Source organism: Rhipicephalus microplus, chromosome 2 (genome assembly GCF_043290135.1).
Source record: "Rhipicephalus microplus isolate Deutch F79 chromosome 2, USDA_Rmic, whole genome shotgun sequence".
Taxonomy (NCBI): domain Eukaryota; kingdom Metazoa; phylum Arthropoda; class Arachnida; order Ixodida; family Ixodidae; genus Rhipicephalus; species Rhipicephalus microplus.
This window is the reverse complement of record NC_134701.1, coordinates 163,867,480-163,888,949: the sequence shown is the minus strand read 5'-3', so window position 1 is coordinate 163,888,949 and position 21,470 is coordinate 163,867,480. Positions and strand designations below refer to the sequence as shown.

Sequence of the window (21,470 nt, the reverse complement as noted above, 5' to 3'; positions counted from 1 at the left end):
CTTCTTAAACAAAAGAGGGGATACCTCCTTTGCATAAGCTAACACCACAGCCGTGAGAGTGCATTTTTTCGGAGGGGGGGGGGTCACGCATATTAACAGATCATTAGAGATTATGGCGGCGCCAAGGGAGCCTTCTGTTATTTATTTTTATTTTTATTGCATACCTGCATCGCCCCATTGGGAATTACAGCAGGGGGGGGGTCACATACAAAAATACACAAAGCAAACACTCACAAAGCGTGGTAAAATACATTGTTATCCAAGATGTTTACAACATCAGGTGATAGGTTATTCCATTCTCTAATGGCTCGTGGAAAAAAAAAAGAATACCTGCACACGTCACCGTTAAAAGAAAATTCGCGAACTTTCATTGCATGATCGCGTCACGAGGAGACGTAAGTGGGTAACTTAAGATACTTTTCTCGCTCAATGCCGGTTTTAGAATGGTATTCAGCATGAAAAATTTTCAGTCTATGGTTTTTCCACCGATCTTGCAAAACCTGCCATAATAACTTACGTTTGATTTCCGTCATGCTTATTTTTCTGTAACTGTTGAGTACAAACCGAACCGCTTTATTTCGTCCCCCTTTAAGCTGCTCTGTGAGATCAACCGTGTGAGGATTCCAACAACCATAATCAAGTATGTTGCAAACGTACGTGAAATACAGTTGCTCTTTCAATTTCTGTGGTAACTGACTGAAATTACGGTGTCAGCACTATATGAAGAAGGTGACAAGGTGCTTACCTACATCCTGAAGATATAAGAGAATGAGGCGGGAAGCGCGAAAAACCGTTACGATGATGAAGAAGTGCATATTTTATTTAGCCACGGAACTCTGCACATTCGATCGGCTACTGAACCGTCACTCCAGGATGCGGCATTACAGTAAAAGATAACAAAGACTTGTGAAATCAAGGGGATGTCCTAGCTAGCCCACAAGGCCGGGTAAATAAAAATAAGAGGAGGGGGCGGCTATCGAGAGTGCTTCGCAATCGCCTATGCGACGAATGATAAATTGTCTGGAACGCAGATGCCTCTCCTGTTCACAGTAGAGCAGCATTACTTTGAACTGTTATCTGACAACGGATGTGACACATTGAGAGATATAACAGTCCCCAATGCATAACCTTACGAATAAAATCCACAACAAATTGCACCATCTCCCACTAAAAGGAACCGTGTGGGCATGCGAAGCAGCGCTTGTGATCCCTTGTGTTTCTATTTGTATGTTTCCGTGTATGTTTCATTTGTGTGTGGAGTTGTACATATGTTGTATACCGCTTATGTTGCCCCCCTCCCATTTATGTCTATTACCGTGTGTGCCGCAAAGTCAACACCTAGCGCTGCTAGGAGAGTGCAACGGAGTCAGAGCGCCCAGCATTATATAAGAGCGTACGACTGCGGCGGAGAGATATACGGGAGAGGAAAAACGAAGCGGAGCCAGCGCTCTGCCACCACCTCCACTCCACCTACTATAGAGGAGAGGGCGCAGCTGGCGTATGAGCAGTGGGGGAGCGGACGGTCGCCGAGGGACGGACACAGCCCCGAGCAGAAGCTGCTTCACATCGAAAAACAATCCACGCATCTCCACGAAGTGAATCAGAGCGAAGAAATAGGTCCCAAGGTCCACAATGTCGACTGGTATAAAAGGCTTGTGCTTGAATGTTTTATATTGCTCAGTCACAATTATACTTGATATTAGTCTATTGCTAAACCTGTTTGTGTGTGTGTGTGTGGGTGTCACATTACTGCACGTTACTAAAGCTTTGTCCCACATAACGCAGCCGTGACACATGAACACCTGAAAAGCTTCGCCCCTAAGGTTCTTCGCCTCAATATAATGAATTGGCCCCAACCTCCGTCGCTCTTTTGCTACACATTTCCTTTTACGCAATAGTTATTGAAACGCCAGAATAACTTTTGTTTCGATGCGTGTTGCGATCTGATAATAAGCGAATAAAAAAGCACAGTCCTCGAGACCTTGATGTACGCAACGAAAGCGAAAGGTAATGGATATCGACTCGATCAGAGGTCAATGCGAAGCTCACTGTGAGCAATAACGATTTCCTTGATACACAGACTCTCACATACTGCCTTACTTCGCAAACGTATTTAGTGCGAAGACTCGTTTCGATCTGGCTACACACGCAAGTGGTACGCGTACCTCGTCATGTTGTCGTTATCAAGCCCGGCATTATAGCATGAAGAAAACAAATAAAACAAAAAGGTGGCCAGGCACACGGTCAACGAAAGTTGTGGCAGCGAAAACAAATGTTTTACGTCACATGAAAAAATATTTTTCAACGAACGCCGTGCTGGCGTATATAGGCCCGGGCGTCGCGCTGTTTAAGCTAGAGCGTGTGGGTTCGATTGTCGGAGACAGCGGCTGCATTGGGAAGGGGAAAAAAAATAACCTTCTTTATAGACGGCTTCAAGGTCACAAGCGTTGTACCCAAAAAAACTTCCGGTCACTTCATTTACCAGCTACTAACGTCGAAACTGAAAGCACGTTCTCAATGTTTTTTTTTTTTTTTCAAGCATATGGAAACTCTTGTTCTTCACATAAAAGAAACGTGGGTAAAGCACAAGGGAATGTTTTATCATTTTTATGTAGCTAAAAAGAACATTTATAAGAATATATTTTCCCAAGTGAGGGTAGCAAACTGCAGAAAGTCGGCGGGCAAATTTCTAAAGTTCTTGAGATCCACTAATGCTATTCAAGCACATCGGAGGACAAAACTGCAAATCATCGAGGGGCTGTGTTTGTAAACCTTGAAAAGGTCTATATTCAGGCACACGTTAGACGAAGCAATCTGTAGTACACGCTTGAGCGACTGCTATGAATAACTACCACCGCCTGCCGCCCGCATAACATTTGCGCTAAGAATAACGTGCGAGATTTCGACCCGGGGCTAACGATATACAATTAACAAATACGTTCAGTTAAGGTTGTCAATATCGATGTTCGCTAACTTTCCTAATCCCGCCAGACGATGCCGAGTTTTGTTTGATTGTGCGTCTGCCTGAGCGAGCGAGCGCGTCCGACACAGCACAAGTCTTGGCGCTACCTTTAACAGCTACAGTGAATACTGAATTCGTCTCCTATGAAGTTACGTACAGGTGCTCCAAAAGTAAAAGCGAAATACCCAACCTGTGGCCATTTGCGCAAACGTGAGTGCCAGTGCGATCCGTCAGCGAAATGGTTCTTTATATTAATTCGGAAATGTGCCAGAGGACAGTGCAATCATTTCCGCATAAAAAAAGACCCACTTCCTTCATGGAACGTGCCGACATCCACTTTCGCGTACCTTGGCCACACCTCGCGTGCTTCGCTTAACTTTTTGGACATTTGTACGGTAAGGAATCTCACTGCAGTGTTCCATTTATCACCCGACCCGCCTGTCACGTGTTCTGACGATCGCAACGCTTCGTAAACTGTCCAGAAATGTTTTCGTAAACCCTGACTTCTAATAATTGTTCCGAGTGTGCATCTCCGTATGGGAGATTGCAGTCCCATTTCAGTAGGCACAGTTTCTGCCACACTGATTAGAATAGCTGTGTTGTTTCATTTACTGTACATATTTGCTCTGTGCGTGATGCCTTTCAGACATTCAAATGTAAAGATGAGCGCACAGTGAAGACCGGGCGCCTCTTCACTCAACTTTCGTCAGTAGGGTTATAGAGGAAAGTCGGCAGCAGTGCGAGCAATTTCCTTACTGCTGGCACAGCACACTGCAAGCAATTCACGAACGCAGAGTTGACCCCCCCTCCACACACACGCACACAAAAACAGCAACACAAAAACGCGCAAGCGCGACGTATCTATAGTAATGGTACAGGTTTTCGACCTATTTAGCAGCAGTTTTATAACAACTTCATGAAAATATTATACAGTGATATAGTCACATGGTCCTGTATTATGAACTGCGCGTAGGCGTGACACTTGTATTCGTAAATGGTCACATTCTTTTCTCCGTCTTGCGTTAGTTATCTGGCAATTATTCGACTTGTTCATCAGGTGACCTCTTTCAGCTAACCGCAACAAGCATCGCCTTAAGGTCGGTGAAATGGCAACTGCAGTACTTCACTTTTTTAATGGTGTCATGAAAATGAAAAGCTAAATCTATGCAAGGGTTGAGGTTTGTTGAAAGGACATTTTATTGAAGAGGCATAAAAAGTCTCACAATGCCTCACAGATGACAGCACATTACCTAGCGTTTGCTGTTTGCTTGATCAACGGCGCTGGAAAGGCATGATACGTTTTCCGCTATATGGACAAAGTTGTCCATTTTTAGAGGTATCTGAAAGTTCTTGTGTGCTTTTAGCGGCGATGGCTGCACCATCCCGGCATTTTCTCGGCGTAGTTTGATGGCCTCTCAAGTACCCCTACAAATCGCCCGAATGGGCTAGTTTTCGTCGTGACATCTGTAGAACAAAATGCGTTAAAGAGACTCCTTCCATTAGATAGCATTTGTGTAGTGTTTTTTTTTTTCCGGAGCAGCCGCAAGTAACATCGTGGCTTTGTGATAGGACACCTGCTTGCCAGGCGAACGGCCCTGGTTCATCCTCAATGAGACCGAAATTTTTATCTTTTATTTTATTTGCTTCTTTCTCGACTTTTCACTCGCGGACGATTTTTCGCTGACAACCAACGGGGCCGACGGCGTAATTTCTGCGAGACGAGCTCTCTAACGCTACCGCGTTAATACGAAGGTGCGGTATATGGTATGGAGATTCCGACAGGGTACAAGCGCTGCATCAGCCGCGTTCCTCGTCTTCTTCGAAGGCTTCCCGAGAAGGGCGACGCGATAAAAGAGCGAGCGGCCGCCTTTTCGAAAGACTGCGATCACGCGCGCGTATATGACGCATGTCGACTTCGCTGCGACATGCCCGCACGTGCGAGACCGCGGCTGCGACCCTCCTCACTTCGCCCCGTTTGGCCCTTATTCCCGAGGGGGCTATTTTCGTCCGCGGAAGGGGCCGGAGACAAATGAATCAACGCCGGGATAGAGAGACCGCCGACTATATCATCTGCGCCGCTTAAACAGCACTCGCCCTTTCTTGAAGCGCCCAAGTAAACGCACACAACTGCCACAGACGCCATTACAGACGCCATCAGACGCTATTACAGTATGGTAGTAGGACGGCAGCGCGGTGTCTACTAAACTGTGTGTTGATAGAGCAAGGAAATCGAGCTGGCCGCTTTATACACATGTATACTGCATGGCTCAAACAGCTGACACCTATACGGACACCAGCACTACCTTTATTGGCGGCACAAACGAGGTCTTTGAATTTAGCCTGCCGGTGGTTCAAACGGTGGTGGCCGGTAGTTCTACACTTCTGCTCGAGTACAGTGGTCATATGATGACATGACCGACTTCCACGCCTCTAGTAAGGAAGCTGCGGAACCTGGCGGTCTTGCTTTTGGATGTTGGCTCTCCCCGCATTCTCGAGAATACGATTTTGGGTAACCTTCAGGCAACCGCAATGTCGGCAGTGTGGCTGAATGGCTTCCGGGTAAATTTTAGACAGTCGACGAGTGCTGGGAAAAGAGGAAGTTCGAACTGGCCTCTAAATAGTAGCATATTTCCCTTTCCAAGAGCTGAAGCACGGAGGGGGGGGGGGGGGGGTCATGCAACTTCGTGCTTTCGGTTTTACCAATGTTCGTACGAAGGATCAATGCCCGATATTGACGTTGTTTTGTTTTTTGTTTCTCTTTCTTAAAGGCGAGAACCCTAAGCGGCTCACTTTTAAATAATAGAAAAGCTACGAAGAAAGCCGAAAACGCCAGCGCTTACTCACAACTGAAACCTTTATTGCTTAAAATGAAAATATGTATTGAAAGCCGACCCAACACTCGCGCGTGTGCACAGTGGACAAAGCAATAACAAACAAAACATAGAAGATGACAAAATACGCAAACCACCTCTTTCTCCCACCAGCAGCCTCCTGTCATGGCCAAAGATGGATGGCTTATGCATAGATAGCGTTGTCGTGTTGCCTATCCCTGTCGTTGCCTCCGTATAGCGCTTCTTCTATTAAGAACGAATCAGTAGCAGCTCATTCATTACAAATTAATCGGACCCGTCAACAAACTCGGCTTTTAAGAAAGGTATACGGATGCTGCTTGTACCTGACCTGATCTTCGAATGTGTGTTCGAAAGAAGAATAGCAATATTACACGTCATACGCGTTGGCCGTCCCCAGCGGTAATGCAACGTAGTGCGTTACTGCATCAGTCCTTCATATAAGATACGCACCATTATCAGCTATGGAACTGTTTTTAAACGTGTTACTGCAATAGACTTTTTTCGCCTTCCACAAGGGCACTTCCCTGCGTTTATTAACCCAATTAAAGATTGTGCTTCTTAAAGAACAAACGAGGTCTCAGTTGCCCGTGCTCCGGCTTGCCAGGGATATGCAATATGACCAGCCATATTCGGCGGCCAACAGTTTTTTTTTTTTTTGCGACCGGTAGCGTTTGGCACACTTTCCTAAAAATACCCGGTATGAATCTCTGGTGCGATAGTGTACGAGAGCTGCAATGTACGGCGCTACACACATTTGTCTATTATTCGTTCTTTTGGTTCCGTTTGACTTGAATCCGCTTTGCTGCAAGACTAAGTTAAGCGGCGTTCAGCAGTTTACACTTCGCAACGTTGACATTTATAGGCTCACCAATTAAAAAAGAAAGGGGCTAACGAAGTTGGCAACCGCCTTTTCTTTCATTCGAAACAAAGCCAAAACACCGCAATAAACAAAGCCACAAGTGCCCTAGAAGCGCGCAAGCACAAATACTAAAGGCAAATACCTGTTATTCAACATTCCCAAGCTTTGCGCAGAGGCGGTGTCGTACCCAATGAAGAGTAAACTGAGGGGCGACTATTGCTAGTTGAAAACAACATTCCCATTTTGGCTGAACGATCGCAGCTCCAGAGTTTCCTCTAGTAAGTACTGTAGAAAACTATGGCGTTACAAGCCTGGCTTCAATACAACTTTTTTTTGTATACGCAAGAGACGTCCAGAGAGATGGCGAAAGACACGGAATCAACGGATTGCGCAAACACGCAAAGCAGACAGACAGATGCGCACACGGGGTGATCAATGACAGAGGCGACAAAACAGAAAACCGCATCTTCACAAGTTAGCCTCTACCTCACTTACTTCTTCCTAAAAAAAAAGGGGGGGGGGGGCGGTCCGGCCCGTCTGTGGCAGCAGCTGTCAAGCCAGCTCTGACAAGTAAAGAGTCCACAGATTGCTACACATTTATTTATACACACGTAATTTCACAAGTCTCAGGCCTCGCCAACTCTTAATAACAATGGGGATAAAAGAACTGCGCAAGTTTTCTACTGAATGTAATACCTTAAGCTTACCATATTTTATTTTCCACGCATCTGAAACATCGTTTGAATGACATTCACAAAATAATCTGGATATTTGTGTTCAAAATGCCCGCACATTGCATCATTGTTCATTTCATCATCACTTTTTTTTTTTGCTTTGGAGAATTTTTCTTTTTAGCTTTGACAGGAGGTAGTTGTAGCTGCTGTGCGCGAGAGCTGGTTAACTTATAGAGCTGTCGATCATTTTTCTCGAAGCCAAAGTCAATCACTGCAGCTTTCGCCCCGCTCGCCGTGCGAGTAGGAAGCGCCGTCGAAAAGCAGGCGGATGTCACTACCATTCACCGCTTTTAGTTTAGTGTTTATAAACCACATGACAAGAGAAAAAAAAAACAGCCCAATTTTCCCGCTGCTTGAGCAGGCAGTTTGTAATTTGAAATTCTGGCCCGTTATAACCAGCGCTGGCGACATCTACTAACTGCGCCAAATGAAACCCGGACAGCGATCAGCCTTACCAATGGTACAGTCACGGTCGATTTTTCATCCGGCGACCGCCGTAAAGTGCGCGCCCTCAAGTCACCGGTCATGGACATGCACAGTGCTGCCACCAAACGTGATTGCTGCGCACCAGTCAATAAAGATGACTGGACGGCGCGCACTATACCATTTGTAATGTTTCCGGCTGTTCGGGTTCCATTTGACGCCGATAGTACAGTGCAGTTTTACCAAATAGGCAGATACGATTGACGTACGTCGCCTTCTTTGGCTGCTGGGGTCGCAGAAGAGACTGCACTTTGCAGCCAAACTAGCGGCGCCGATGTGCTTGCACGTGCGAAGCCCCGATACAAGAACGATAAGTGGCTGTTTAAAGAGGCACTGGCTACGCCCCCTCACACCAGCCCAAATTCGCTCTGTATGGGCAGCAACAACCAAAGCAGACGATGCGCAGCTGCTCCGCATAGCAAAGGCACGCCGCATATGTGAGCATGAAACGGACGAGAACGTCGTAACAAAATCATAACTGCCGGAATGAAAGCAAAGGCACAACGAACAGAGAGAGAGAGACGGAGGGAGGAGGATCAGGACGGAGAGAAAGCAGACAAAGGACGCCGAAGCAGGGAGGGTACGCGCGAAGTCGAGCCTCGGTGTATACAGGTGCTCGCTGCGCCGACAGGTCTACATTATTTTTTGTTTTTACTTTTCGATAGCCTCACACACAGATGCACGCCTCCGCGTTCGGCCCCGTTGATTGCGTCGCAGCTCGTGGGGATTGAAAAACGGGGGACGCTATACTGATCCTCCTCCCCCACCCTAAGCTTCGATAAAAGCTCCGATCTCGTAGTGCTCAAAAGCAACCCAGACGGGTGAAACAATTGGGCCAGTTTGTTGGCAGACGGCAAAATAAGGCGAACATCACTCGACCGCGTCGCCGCGCCTTGGCGTGACCGACAGCGGCGCGAAGATTAAAAGTGCAAACTTTACCTCCGAGCGGGCGGCACAATGAACTTTCCTCGAATACGCGTGTTTCGGCACGATAGCTTCACTGCAGCGCGGAGAAGCGCGTAGGCGAATCCCTCCAATATACGCGACAGCGGGAACGGCCGACCGCACGAGCGGTGCAAGTGAGTGGGTGTAAGGTTTCTAGATAAAACAGACTTGTTTTTATCTAGGAACCTCAGGTGGGTGTGGGTTACCAAGCGTAGCCCACACCCACCTGCACGGATGATTGTGACGTGCGACCGCAATTAATACGTTGCGTTGCCAGCAGAAGCAACGTAACAGCCGTTTATGTATCCATCGCAGGGAAGAAGACCGGAGGCCTCATCGGCATCGCCATCAGTTCGCAGTTGTCAATTTCGACTATGGCCCTCAGGATATGTACATTCCAGGGACGATAATTCCACGTACATTCCAAGGTAGTATATTCCAGGGCCAAACGCAGCTACCGTAGCGCACGAGCGCAGTCACACAGTTATTTTAAATTTCGCGGGCTTTCTTAAATGGCGAAAAAAAAAAAATCCCGACGCAGTATTTGCATTGCCGCGAAAGATCGAATCAGCCGTTTCGAAATGCTCTGTACAACGCATATCAACGTACGCTGCTACGCCTTCATGCTTACATTAAAAATTTGCCTAATTCATCTTAATCACAGAGCGCGACATAAATATGCCATAACGAGCGCCACAGGACGGTAAACTATATGTCGCCGGTGTCACTCAGCGACGGTTGGTCACGTTCGCATTTTTCTTTCGTTTCAAGATTCTTGGACACGCGAAACACCCGTTAGATCTATAGGCAGAAACCCACTCTGCGTTTATGAACAAGACGCCAGTATACACGCCACATACAGATCCCACGCTGTCGCGCCATTCACCCGCCCGCGTGCAAGAGCGCCCGATATAGAAAACATGGATGCACGTACACCTTCAGCTGACCACACGTACGCTTCACGACGCGTCACAACGCGTCAGCGCGTAGCTTCCCATTTTCTTATGCAGCCCTCTCCTTATGGACTTCGAGGGCGCGAATCTACTCAATGCTTTCGCCTCAGCCGCCTACGAATACCTGCTGCACCTTAGCCACGCGCATATATTCTCTTCTGTCGACTCGCTCGCTGGACTCCGTGCCGACCGGTTGTGCCCTCGCGATCTCCGACGTCAGCGTAGCTCTGGCCGACTGGGCTCGCCCTACGCCATCTCCTGACGCCGATCTCCGACGTCAGCGTAGCTCTGGTCGACTGGACTTGCCCTACGCCATCTCCTGACGCCGACAAGAGCTCTCGCAAGTGGTGCCCCGTCATCGCACTCCTGTGACCGTGTTTCCACCTTTCATATATCTCCTATCCCCTCGATATGTCCTCGCTCGCTGTCCCAGCGCATCTCTCTCTCTCTCTACATGTATATATACAGTTATTCCTATTCTTTTAATCCCTCCTCATCCCATCCCTTGGAGCTACTGTTGAGGTGTCGCACCCTGATGCAGACAGTTACGGGGCTCACTTTTTTCTTCCCTCTTATAACATACACTTCTCTTCCCTCCTGTCACTTTCAAATTTTAGAACAGCGGGACAAGAACTCGCGTGATCCAAGCTACGCCGCTCGGTCATGGCACCGCTGACGGTCGCATCAAACGTAATTACCGACAACCGATAATCAGCTAAGCAGCGAGTGCGAGCCCCATGCATTTAAGCTTTGCCCGCTTCCGACGTGCAAACCGACTGTAATAAAAGCGAAGAGGCAAGACATGGAACTTCCAGACGCTCCAAGAGGAACGTTGGCCTTAATATTGCAGACATATACGAAAGCGCGCGAGAAAAACTGAGCGTCGATATCGATCCGAGTAACAGTAATGAATAGTCGCTACGCGGCGCAACAAAACGGGTGTAATTAAAATCATACTAAAGCGTTTGCAAGTCACGCCATGCACTTGTGCGAGAAAACGACAAAGGAGAGAAAGAAAGAGAGAGAGAGAGCGCGCGTGTGTGTGTTAGAGAAAGAAAGATAGGAAGCGGGGCTCCGAGGCGGTTGACAAACACGAAGACGAGCGATGTGCATGTTCAGGGAGAAAAAAAAATTCGAAAAGATGCGGGCCACGCGAACAACGCCGATTGGTCAGTCTCGACACGCGTGCAACACGGGAGCACTCTATCAGCAGGAGGTCGGTAGGGAGAGAGGGGGTGGGGGATATAGGGAAGTGAGTGGAAAGTGAAGGCACGGAAACCAGCGCACGGTGTTGTCGTGTAGTAAAGTACGCAAGCTTGGCGAAACGCCGCGTTGTCCCTTGATCGAACGTCATTAAAAACTACCTTTGCTTCTCCTATCTGCCTTTTCCTTCTTTCGACAAAATCGGGGAGGAGAGAGAGACCGTACATTACACGACACAGCCCTGGGCGCGCGCAGTCGATAGATATATACGAGATGAGACAAAACGCGGCGGCCGAGACAAGGACGGAAAAGCAAGAAAAAGACTGCGGTGGTCAATTGTATGCCGCGCGCGGAGAAAGGAGACGTGTTGACTGTACAGTGCAGATGCGTTCGCGGACTGGCGGACTCGCACGGCGGGAGGCAGAGAGCACGCGAGAGACAGATCACGAGTCCGCGGCCCTATTTGCACGACGCGATGGCCCGAGTGTTCTTATCGCGACGCGGGTGGAACACGTGGCACGGTATGTATGTATGTATGTATGTATGTATGTATGTATGTATGTATGTATGTATGTATGTATGTATGTATGTATGTATGTATGTATGTATGTATGCATGCATTTATGCATGTATGCATTTATGCATGTATGCATTTATGCATGTATGCATTTATGCATGCATGCATGTATGTATGTATGTATGCATGTATGCATTTATGCATGCATGCATTTATGCATGCATGCATGTATGTATGTATGTATGTATGTATGCGTGTATGTATGTATGAAGAGCCCTGTATTTCCGACGAAACACGACAATTCAAAAGCGAACTTCGAATTCGAAAAATCGGCCATTTCGTTCATATATTCCCCATAAATATTAAAGGCACACGTCATTTTCCCTGCACTTTTGCAGCGACGATGATTCGAACCCCCAAATGAAAATCACACGAGACGTCTACTTTGGGCGCGACGACACGTCGGATTTATTAATTTTTTTGTTGTTGTTACATTTTCGGATGTCAGCTGAAGTTGGCCTGGCACGACTGCTTTAAAGTATTAACGCAAAAAACGCGCACCCGATTCGTAATGACTATAGGGGTTCACCAATCACATCTTATTTCTTCTTTGTTTTTTTTTCGTTTTGTTCCAGCAATCGCCTAAAACCCGCTTGTTCACCCAAACCCGGCACAGCGATATAGCAGTGTAGCAAAAAAAAAAATCCAAAGCAATACTTCGTGGTCACTAAACAGTGACATTCGATAAGCTCTGAAAATATGCACATGCCTTTCTCTGGTTGTGTTCCTTTTATTCCGGAAGACCCGCGAAATTATCTTTTTAACGTGAGATTCCGGTTTTTAACATAATAATAATAATAATAATAATAATAATAATAATAATAATAATAATAATAATAATAATAATAATAATAATAATAATAATAATAATATTATTATTATTATTAAACGCCATCCCCCTCCATCGTCTGCATCGATGACGCATCATCATTCAATGTTGCACTAACCAATTAAGTCTTCAGCCTACAATAGCTTAGTTTGTCATATTTTCATTCATTCGTTGTATTTCTATTTTGTATTCTGCGTTTGTATGTTTCTCTGTTTCTTTGTATTACCCCCCTCTATAACGCCATTATTTTCTATTTCGTGACGATTTCATACGTTCACTGACTATTTAAGGCCGTTACTAACAGAGACCATCCGACGACAAGACAGGTATCTGAACCTTTCTCTCTCTCTCTCTCTCTCTCTTTCAAGCGTGAATACAGGTCGTCCGCTTTAGGAGGAACATCGTAGCAAATTCTGAAAGCGAAAACAAAAAAAAAAAGTGTCCCCTTTTCTTTGTTAACAATTCATTTTTTCAATTTGTTTAAGATATTGTTGATTCGTTCTGGTTTTTTTTCCCTCTTCTTTACACCAATATTTCAGACGAGAGGAACCACGAAACTCGGCGCTGGTTACGTTTGACCGGGTTCATACATTCATAACGAGGCCCGTAGTATATATTCGATCCAACGCCACTCGAATGCAAGACGCGTTATCTTGTTCTTAAAGGAACCGACAACCGATTTTTTCCGACCCAGTTTTTTTTTTCGGCGCGACAGACAGCTTACCCTTCGTAGTGTGCGCAGCTGTCGTAATTAATCCTAAAAGCACGTAGTCATTTTATAAGCAGTATTTTTTCATTCGGAAAGGCTCTGAACACGGATGAGCGCTTTCATCCAGCAACGCTTAGAATCGATAACAATGCCGGTAGCCTTTCTGGCGACTTGCACATGCTGACGTTCTGCTATCGCAGGAGTTCTTGTAACTACGCTTAACCACGTTTATTCTGAGCTTTACAACTATTGTTCTCAAAATTACAAGCCACTACAACGAGACGATGCGGCTTTATCTAGCTTCTCTGTATTTGGCCCCGCCACGGTGGTCTAGTGGCTAAGGTACTCTGCTGCTGACCCGCAGATCGCGGGTTCAAATCCCGGCTGCGGCGGCTGCATTTGCGATGGAGGAGTAAATGTTGTAGGCCCATGTACTCAGATTTGGGTGCACGTTAAAGAACCCCAGGTGGTCGAAATCTCCGGAGCCCTCCACTACGGCGTCTCTCATAATCATATAGTGGTTTTGGGACGTTAAACCACACAAATCAACCAATTCTCTATATTTGTACAGCGTTGCGTGCGCCCAAAGTTGCCGAGCCTGCGTCGTGGATGGCTTGTCCCGTCGTCGTCTACTCTCTCGACACCCGAGCCAAGCCAAGCCAAGCCACCGAAAACGTCACTGCGCATTTGCGCGGCCGTGCCGCGCTTGCAGCACACATCGTTTCCGAGACAAATGGTAAACATAGAAACCCCGTCGCTCCAAAGTCTTAGCGACCCGGAAACTACGTGCACGGGTTCATGAGCATGCAGAATAATTGCACCGAGGCGCGCCGAAGAGCATGGGACGATTATGTCATGCGAAGGAAGCACCACTTAAGTCAGTTTTTCTTGTTTTTGTTCATTGATTGATATGTGGGGTTTAACGTCCTAAAACCACTATATGATTATGAGAGACGCCGTAGTGGAGGGCTCCAGAAATTTTGACCACCTGGGGTTCTTTAACGTGCACCCAAATCTGAGTACACGAGTCTACAACATTTCCGCCTCCATCGGAAATTCATGCAGCCGCCGCAGCCGGGATTCGATCCCGCGACCTGCGGCTCAGCAGCCGAGTTGTTTTTGTTCAGTATCCCGTCGAGTGCACGAGTTCAATAATAAAGCGGGATGATTCAAGACGTCCATCCGTTATTTTTTTCTTTGTATCCTTCGTTTGATTTAATACTTAGTATTCTTCTTATCGGTTCATCTTAAAGTCATTAGTTCTATTTTTTTTTAAGTAGGACTCGTACTTAACCGACCAAGAAGAATGAGACGGAACAACGGCGTTAGCACGACCGTGGGGTCGTTACTTAAACGGCACGCGATATACTACAGACTCGCCGGAGGATCGGTATTACACACGCACGCACTCAGCCATGGAGTCGTGAGCGTATTTTTTTCAACACGTCTCGCTAAGTCGACGCGGAGGCAAGAAAAAAAAAAGAAAGACAACGCAATTGATTGACATACGTGAAGTCGTGCACCGCGGCGAAAAGAGAATTCGTGCACCTGGTTCTATAAAGCCATGACCATCAATCGAGCGGACAAAGAGGCCGCATCTTTTGAAGAGATGGCATACGAGAGTGTAGCCGTGATACAATCTGAAATTGCGCTTTCTTTTCGAAAAAAAAGAGCGAAGCGACCACACGGCAACAACATAAACGGGCTCGGCAAACGCGAAATAGCAGTTGATTGATTTGTGGGGTTTAACGTCCCAAAACCACCATCTGATTATGAGAGACGCCGTAGTGGAGGACCCCGGACATTTTGACCACCTGGGGTTCTTTAACGTGCACCCAAATCTGAGTGCACGGGCCTACAACAATTCCGCCTCCATCTGAAATGCAGCCGCCGCAGCCGGGATGCGAAATAGCGGTAAATAGCGGTTCTGCTTGAGATACGGTTACATATAAACTATTTTTTTCGTATCATACGGGGTTCGGGGACGCCATGCAGGAGTGCAGCCTCGTCATTTTGTATCTTGACCAACAAAAACGGGCAGCGCTACGGTGTCTACAGATGGGGCTACAGTTGACGTGTACGCCTCAAAACGGTCGAGTTGGCGCATCCGAAGTTTCACGACCTTTAACACGCGTCGCGATACCCGAAAAAAAGCGTGTAACAGCTCAAGATGAGCGGCGCCCATGCGTCCTACTTAATATAGTCTTTGGAATAACGATAAATGTTGGGGTTTAACGTCGCAAAGCCAGAATATCATTACGCGCGGCGTTGTCGCGGAAGCCTTCGAAAAGTTCGACCACCTGCATGGGGTTCCTTTTCACGTGCACTTAAATGCATGGGCCACAAGCACCGTCGCCTCAGACCAAAAATGCGGCCGGATATCGATCCCGCGACCTTATAGGGTCGCTAGTGAGGCGCCGCAAGCGCCAAGACCCCCGAGGCAGGTTAAATGCACTCATCATAATTTATGACGGCGATACGGAGAGATTTGCGCACGCATGCGTGGAGATGTAACCGTTTGCTAAAACATGCGCCCTCATAAGACAAACTCAAAACCTGGTATTGCGGTAACACAACCTGAGAGAGGGGGGGGGAAGTATTGACGCGCTGGATTATTTTTTTTTTCCTTTTTTGGTACCAAAAGAAGACAAAAAAAGACATTGCGCAATAACAGCTGGGGAGGGGATAGATCCCAATCGCAAGCGCCAACATCGGCGTTGCGTAATGGCTTTGAGCGGCCGAACACACGAGGTAAATTTCCCACTATGTGGTGCAGAGTCTCAAGAGGGAGCGCTAATACTCCCTTTATATTTGACGTCCTCAAAACAACTAGCAAATTTTATTTCCGTCAAAACAACTCGCGTGTACCTTTCTCCACGGGACACACGTGAACGGACGAGACTGCGCTGCTGGCTGCCGCGAAAGAGCGTGTCAAAGCTTCGGCATTGCTCGCTACTAGATTCTTTGGACAGGAACACCAAAACACTCCTAGTCCTTTTCTTTACGTCTTTACTACCTTTAATATACCGCTGCGTGTCCTCGGAGCTCGTAGATCGTTATCGCGCCACCACGACCACGGTTTTGTGCGCTGTGGTTGCGGCAAACTGCAGTTCCGTTTTCAATCCGCGTGCGTTGGCTGCGCACGTGCCTTCAAAAGTACGTCGTTTCATGCTATTTAAGATCGCATCTGCCGCGGTCTCGTCCACAGAGTTTGCGAAAAGAAGCGTTGCTTTGAATGGTCGAGCATCGGACGTGCGCACACTTTCGGAGTATACTGCGAGAAACGAGCGCGGTTTCGTCCACAGCGGTTGTGGCAACAACCACATGCACTGTAGAAGACCGAAAACGTAGAAAACCAAACAAAACCGGGCGACTTCCTCGCATATGCGCCCGTTGCAGGGAGCACTTGAGCTTTGGCCCAGAGAGGAGAGCCGACGATTGTAGCGGCGCAAGCTGCAGCGACTCGCCAAGACAAAGGACCACAACAAGATAAGAGTCGCTTTCGAGGCCCCCCCTTCTGGACTGAAGTGCTCACGTCTTCCACCAGCCGAGCGATGGCCGACGGAAACAGGGTGACTAACTAACGGTACGCGTCCGCCAATCTCCAAAAGCAAACAGAGCCAACGCACGCGACTAATCTCGACGCGATCTCTAAAGACAATGCTGCTATACTAGGATCTCGAGAAAAGGCATGCCCTCCTCCTTCAAAACAGAGAAGCCACTTTAACTGAAGCGGCAAATGTAAGAGGAGGCATATCCTTTTTCTTAGTTAGCTGTCATTAAGCCCTAGCGGCATCTTCGGCTTGCCCGATCACTTGGGGCTGCAGTCCTGGATGTTTGAGCAAAGTAGCGCGATCTCCCACTGTTGCATGTCCAGGCACTTGGTGCTTGGCCCCTTCACGGGGCTGTTAGTAAAGCCTGCAGATAGGGAGGCGGAGGTCTGCCCGCAGACTGCAAGCATAGAATTCCCTGTCCATTATGTAGGGAACTCTGGCGCTCGTGTCTATCGTAGCTGCAACGCGCGCGGCGCGTCGGCTTGCATGGGAATGATGGGTATACAACACGGATTTGTCTAGTCTTCGTTCTTTCAGCTCAAACCTTCGTGTGGACTGAATCCGCTTTGCCGCGTTAACAAAGGTTTGGCAGCTACACTTCACCACCTTGACCTTTTTAGGCTCACCACTTCGAATCGGCTCACGAAATTTACAACTGTCCCATTCTTTCTTTCGAAACAAAACCAAAACGCAGCAATAAACGAATCCGCCAGTAAGTTCCAAGCTTGCAAGTACGAAGACTAGGCAAATCGGTGCACTACCCATAATTCGCATGGTGTCTCAACGATCGCAAGCGTCACAGTTCTGCGACTTCAAGTCGCAGAACTGTGACGTTTCTGCGGCCGCACTTACAGCGTAAATGCGTGTTCGACGGTGAAATGCCAGCCGCGCGCCATTCGCTCACCAAAGAACAAAAAAATCAGGAAGGAACTCTGGCGTCTCAAGGTCACATCTGAAGTCCCCTTATTTTTTTCTTCTTTAAACCTCTCTGTGGGCACCTATCAAGAGCCGCCTGTTGTGTTAAATCGGTACAGTCTAATTAAGTTGTACTTAAATATATTTATCCTGAAGTCATTGGTGCTCTGTTTTGACAGGTACAAGTAGACTGAAGTCTGAGGCCAGAAATACAGAGCGAGTTCATTTTCGGTTATGTCCATATCAATCAAACAAGAATTACACTTTACACACGTGGACTCGCAGGAAACGGCACGTCAGACGACTCGTTGAACCTCCTGGTATTGCCTTGTGGTCATATACGCAACAGTACACTGCAGCAAAATGAAGTTAAACGGAGACAAACGTATTGTGTAGAAGGTTCGATTTATCCGATTCTCGTTATATCGAGCTCTTTATTAGCCTTTAATTGATACCGATAGCGAAAAATAAAAAAGTGGAGTACACAATTGACCTTTTCCGGGTGAATACAATCCACTGGAGCCGCCAAGGTGGTCTAGTGGCGTCGGTGCTCGACGGCCGTCACAGAGGTCGCCGGATCGAATCCGTGGGTCGTAACGGCGGCATTTCTGATGGCGACGAAAATGTCAACGGCCGTGTGCCTATAGATCAAAGCGCACTTCCCCGGGTGTTCGAAGATTTCCGAATCCCTCGACTACGGCCCTGAACTAAATGAAGTTGACAGCGCAAACACTTGATGCTTATTTCGGAAATATGTACCAGTTGACCCGAAACATTTTATTGAGCTTCCACTACGGTGTACCTCACAGCATGGTTTTTGGGACGTTAAACCATCATCAATTATATATATTATACAATCGGCTGAGGAGGAAGGTAAGACCGGTTTCACTTCCAACGAGCCTGATAATTTTTGGCACCTTCGGGGTTTTCGCACCGTCTCAGGCAAATAAATGAAAAATGGGCCATGGGTTCTTGTTTGTTTGTTTTTTCTTCTAGTTCTCGCTGAAGCCTGACATCGTTAAGAGATACAGTTTACCCCCCCCCCCCCCCCCCGTCGCCCTCTTTCCTGAAACGGAACGTGTTGTTTGGTAAACGAAAAACAACCTTTACGACCACGTCTCTCCACTGTGTCAGAGAAGTGCACGATTTAAGGGTTCCATATATCTTTCCGATTGGCCCCACGCTTTCCGTATCCCACACATCGCTGTCCAGCCTAAATCCTAAGCGGGAAGTGAAATTAAATAAAAAAAGATTAAAAAAAAAGAAAGCAGAGGAGAATACGTCTTCAGGCGGCATTTATGAATGGGATTTCGGCCCACATCCAGGCATCCCGACGCTGTAAGAAATCCGCGCAGCTGTGTACGCTCGAAAACTCGTCGATTTACGAGGCGGCCGCAAAAGACGACTCGCCCGAGTCGTCGATCACGTGTTCGTCGTGGTGGTTGGTCTCGCTAAGAACGTCAGTCTACAATGAAAGACAGGCCAGAATCGGTGGATCTTCTCGAATGCCCGCGAAGTGGGACGAGTTTCTGCGACAGAGAAGATGTCCTCTCTTTTTGTTCGCTGCGTCGCACAGCCACGCACTAAGAAGAGGACACGCTCCTCAAGCAGCCTTTGACTATTTTATTACCCTGTACTTCAGCTCCCATTACTAGCTTAAGGCTTAAACAGACAAACGAAAAAGTAAAGCTTTACACAAGAAGGTGCGCAGAAGGCCAGCCTTTTTTGTTTCCTTTTAGTTCGTTTTTTTTCGTTCTTCCTCTCTTTTTATCCTTTCCTGTTTTGATCAATGTTTCTATTGTTCTTCCCATTTTCTCGCTAGCTTCCTCTATTAAATGCGAAGCAATTCTTAGCGAACTTCGGCGACTTTGCGCGTATCTATCTATCTAGCCGCCTACGACTTTTAGCCCTCCTGGCCGTTTCGATAATGGTATCGATAGCAAACTTGGTATGGCGAAACATGACTGTATGAAGAACATATTTGATTAGTCGTAACATGAAAATTATGACATGAATGTCATGATTTACATTTCGTGGTACTGCAGCTCTTGCGGTTGTTTCGTTCACATGGTTTGTTGCAAAACTGGTATGGCATAGCATGATAGCATGGCGAACACAAGCGACACATTCTAACATGAAAATCATGACATGCGTGTCATGTAACAACATGACTACATGCCCAGCTCGTAGGCGTTTGACTAGCGTCACATATACCAAATTTGGTATTACGGTACGTGAATGGATGACGAAGGCATGTGACTGGCGCAAACATGATAAACATGAGACGCGTGTCATGTCACAACATGACTACATGCTACGCTCATGATGCGCTCGTGGCCGTTTCACTAGCTTCACATGTATCAAACTCGGTATTACGCGACGCGAACGGACGACATAGGTAAATGACACATACAAACATGATAATCACGTCATGCCTGTCATTTAACAACATGACTACATGCCACACTCATGATGAGCTCGTGGCCGTATCGCTAGCTATACATACGCCAAGTTTGGTATTACGTGCCGTCATTGGATGACGAATAATTCTCACACTCGTGTCATGCAAGAACATGAGAACATACCACGCTCATAGCGTGCTCGCAGCCGTTTCGCTAGCTCCAGATATACTAAATTTGGTATCACGTGACGCGAATAGATGACGAAGGTATACGACACATCCAAACATGATAATCACGACACAGAAGTCATGTGCGGCATCATTTACCTCCACCTCGTAACGTTGTGCTGATTTTAAAGTGACCTACCGACCTTTCTCATTCGTGCCTCGCATATCATCGATTCCCACTGTACGTGGGATTTGAATTTTTTTGTTTTTTTTATGCGTGGTTTCGCCTGCGTTACGCCAATGCGGTGACAACATACTACAGCCCCGACCGCTGCGGCACTTTAAAAGAAATGAAGTACCTTACACAAGGCGAACGACTGATTTCAACTGAAACGCGCATTTTAAATCTCGAACTTGCGGCTAGCGAAACCGAAGTGTAAATTTGTAACGTATAAACGACACTCGGCCATAATTTCAACTCGGAGATACACGCTGTCAAGCGCTGCTTGTAACAGAATAGAAGTTGCAACGTCATAAATTCTCGAGAAAGAAAAAACAATTAACACACTGCGGCTTCGTTTGCGCAAATGCGACGTGTTTGTGTCCAATTCACCGCACGTACATACGCACTCATATCATACAATGCTAGAAAGTATATATAGAAGAAAAAAGGTCTCCTTTTTACGAATACATATACAAATAACAGGAACTATATAGAGACGCCACCGCCACCACCTGGAACGATCACTTGATATAAGCACACTCGAACGAGTCGCGCGCGGATCGATAGATTCCGCCCTTCCCATCGAACGGTTCTCCTGCTCCCACCTCTGCACGAGGAGAGCCAGTCGACACACACACATACGGGCATCAGGTATCCTATATAGCCCGTATCGATGAGCATTGGCGAATACAAGCCACGACGGCAAACGCGCGCGCGTTATTACACACAAAGGGGACGGCCGCTTTTTTTTTCCATGAAGAGGATCGACGCTATCAGTGTTTGAGCTTTCGCGCTATAAAAGCGCATGTATAGGGAAGGACGGCAGGAGCCGAGGATCAATCTCGTCGCACTAATCACCGCACAGCTCGCGTATATAAGAGGCTTCTCGCACACGGATAACGACCTCGGCGAGACGCGCAAAATGGAAGTGTTCAGACACGGTATACCCTGACGAAACTGTTTGGCCAAGGCTTCTTGAGAAGCACGGCGCCCTGCTACTGGGTTATGATATCTGAACGCAGAAAACAATCACTCACCGCCTGTGCGGGTATCGTCGTACAGGCCAAACATTGAGTTGTGATGTATGCCATATCTGTTGGCGC

The 21,470-nt window shown here is 47.2% G+C and overlaps 1 protein-coding gene and 1 non-coding gene across 2 annotated transcripts in view; one reads left to right on the top strand and one right to left on the bottom strand.

Annotated features, from left to right (window-relative positions):
* LOC119170597 (RNA-binding protein 38-like) overlaps positions 1–21,470 on the bottom strand; it is a 104,139-nt gene that overhangs the window by 65,929 nt on the left and 16,740 nt on the right. The window lies entirely within an intron of this gene.
* On the top strand, positions 6,835–6,974 carry LOC142796502 (U4 spliceosomal RNA). The gene has a single exon (XR_012893890.1). It is a non-coding gene; the product is annotated as a U4 spliceosomal RNA (small nuclear RNA).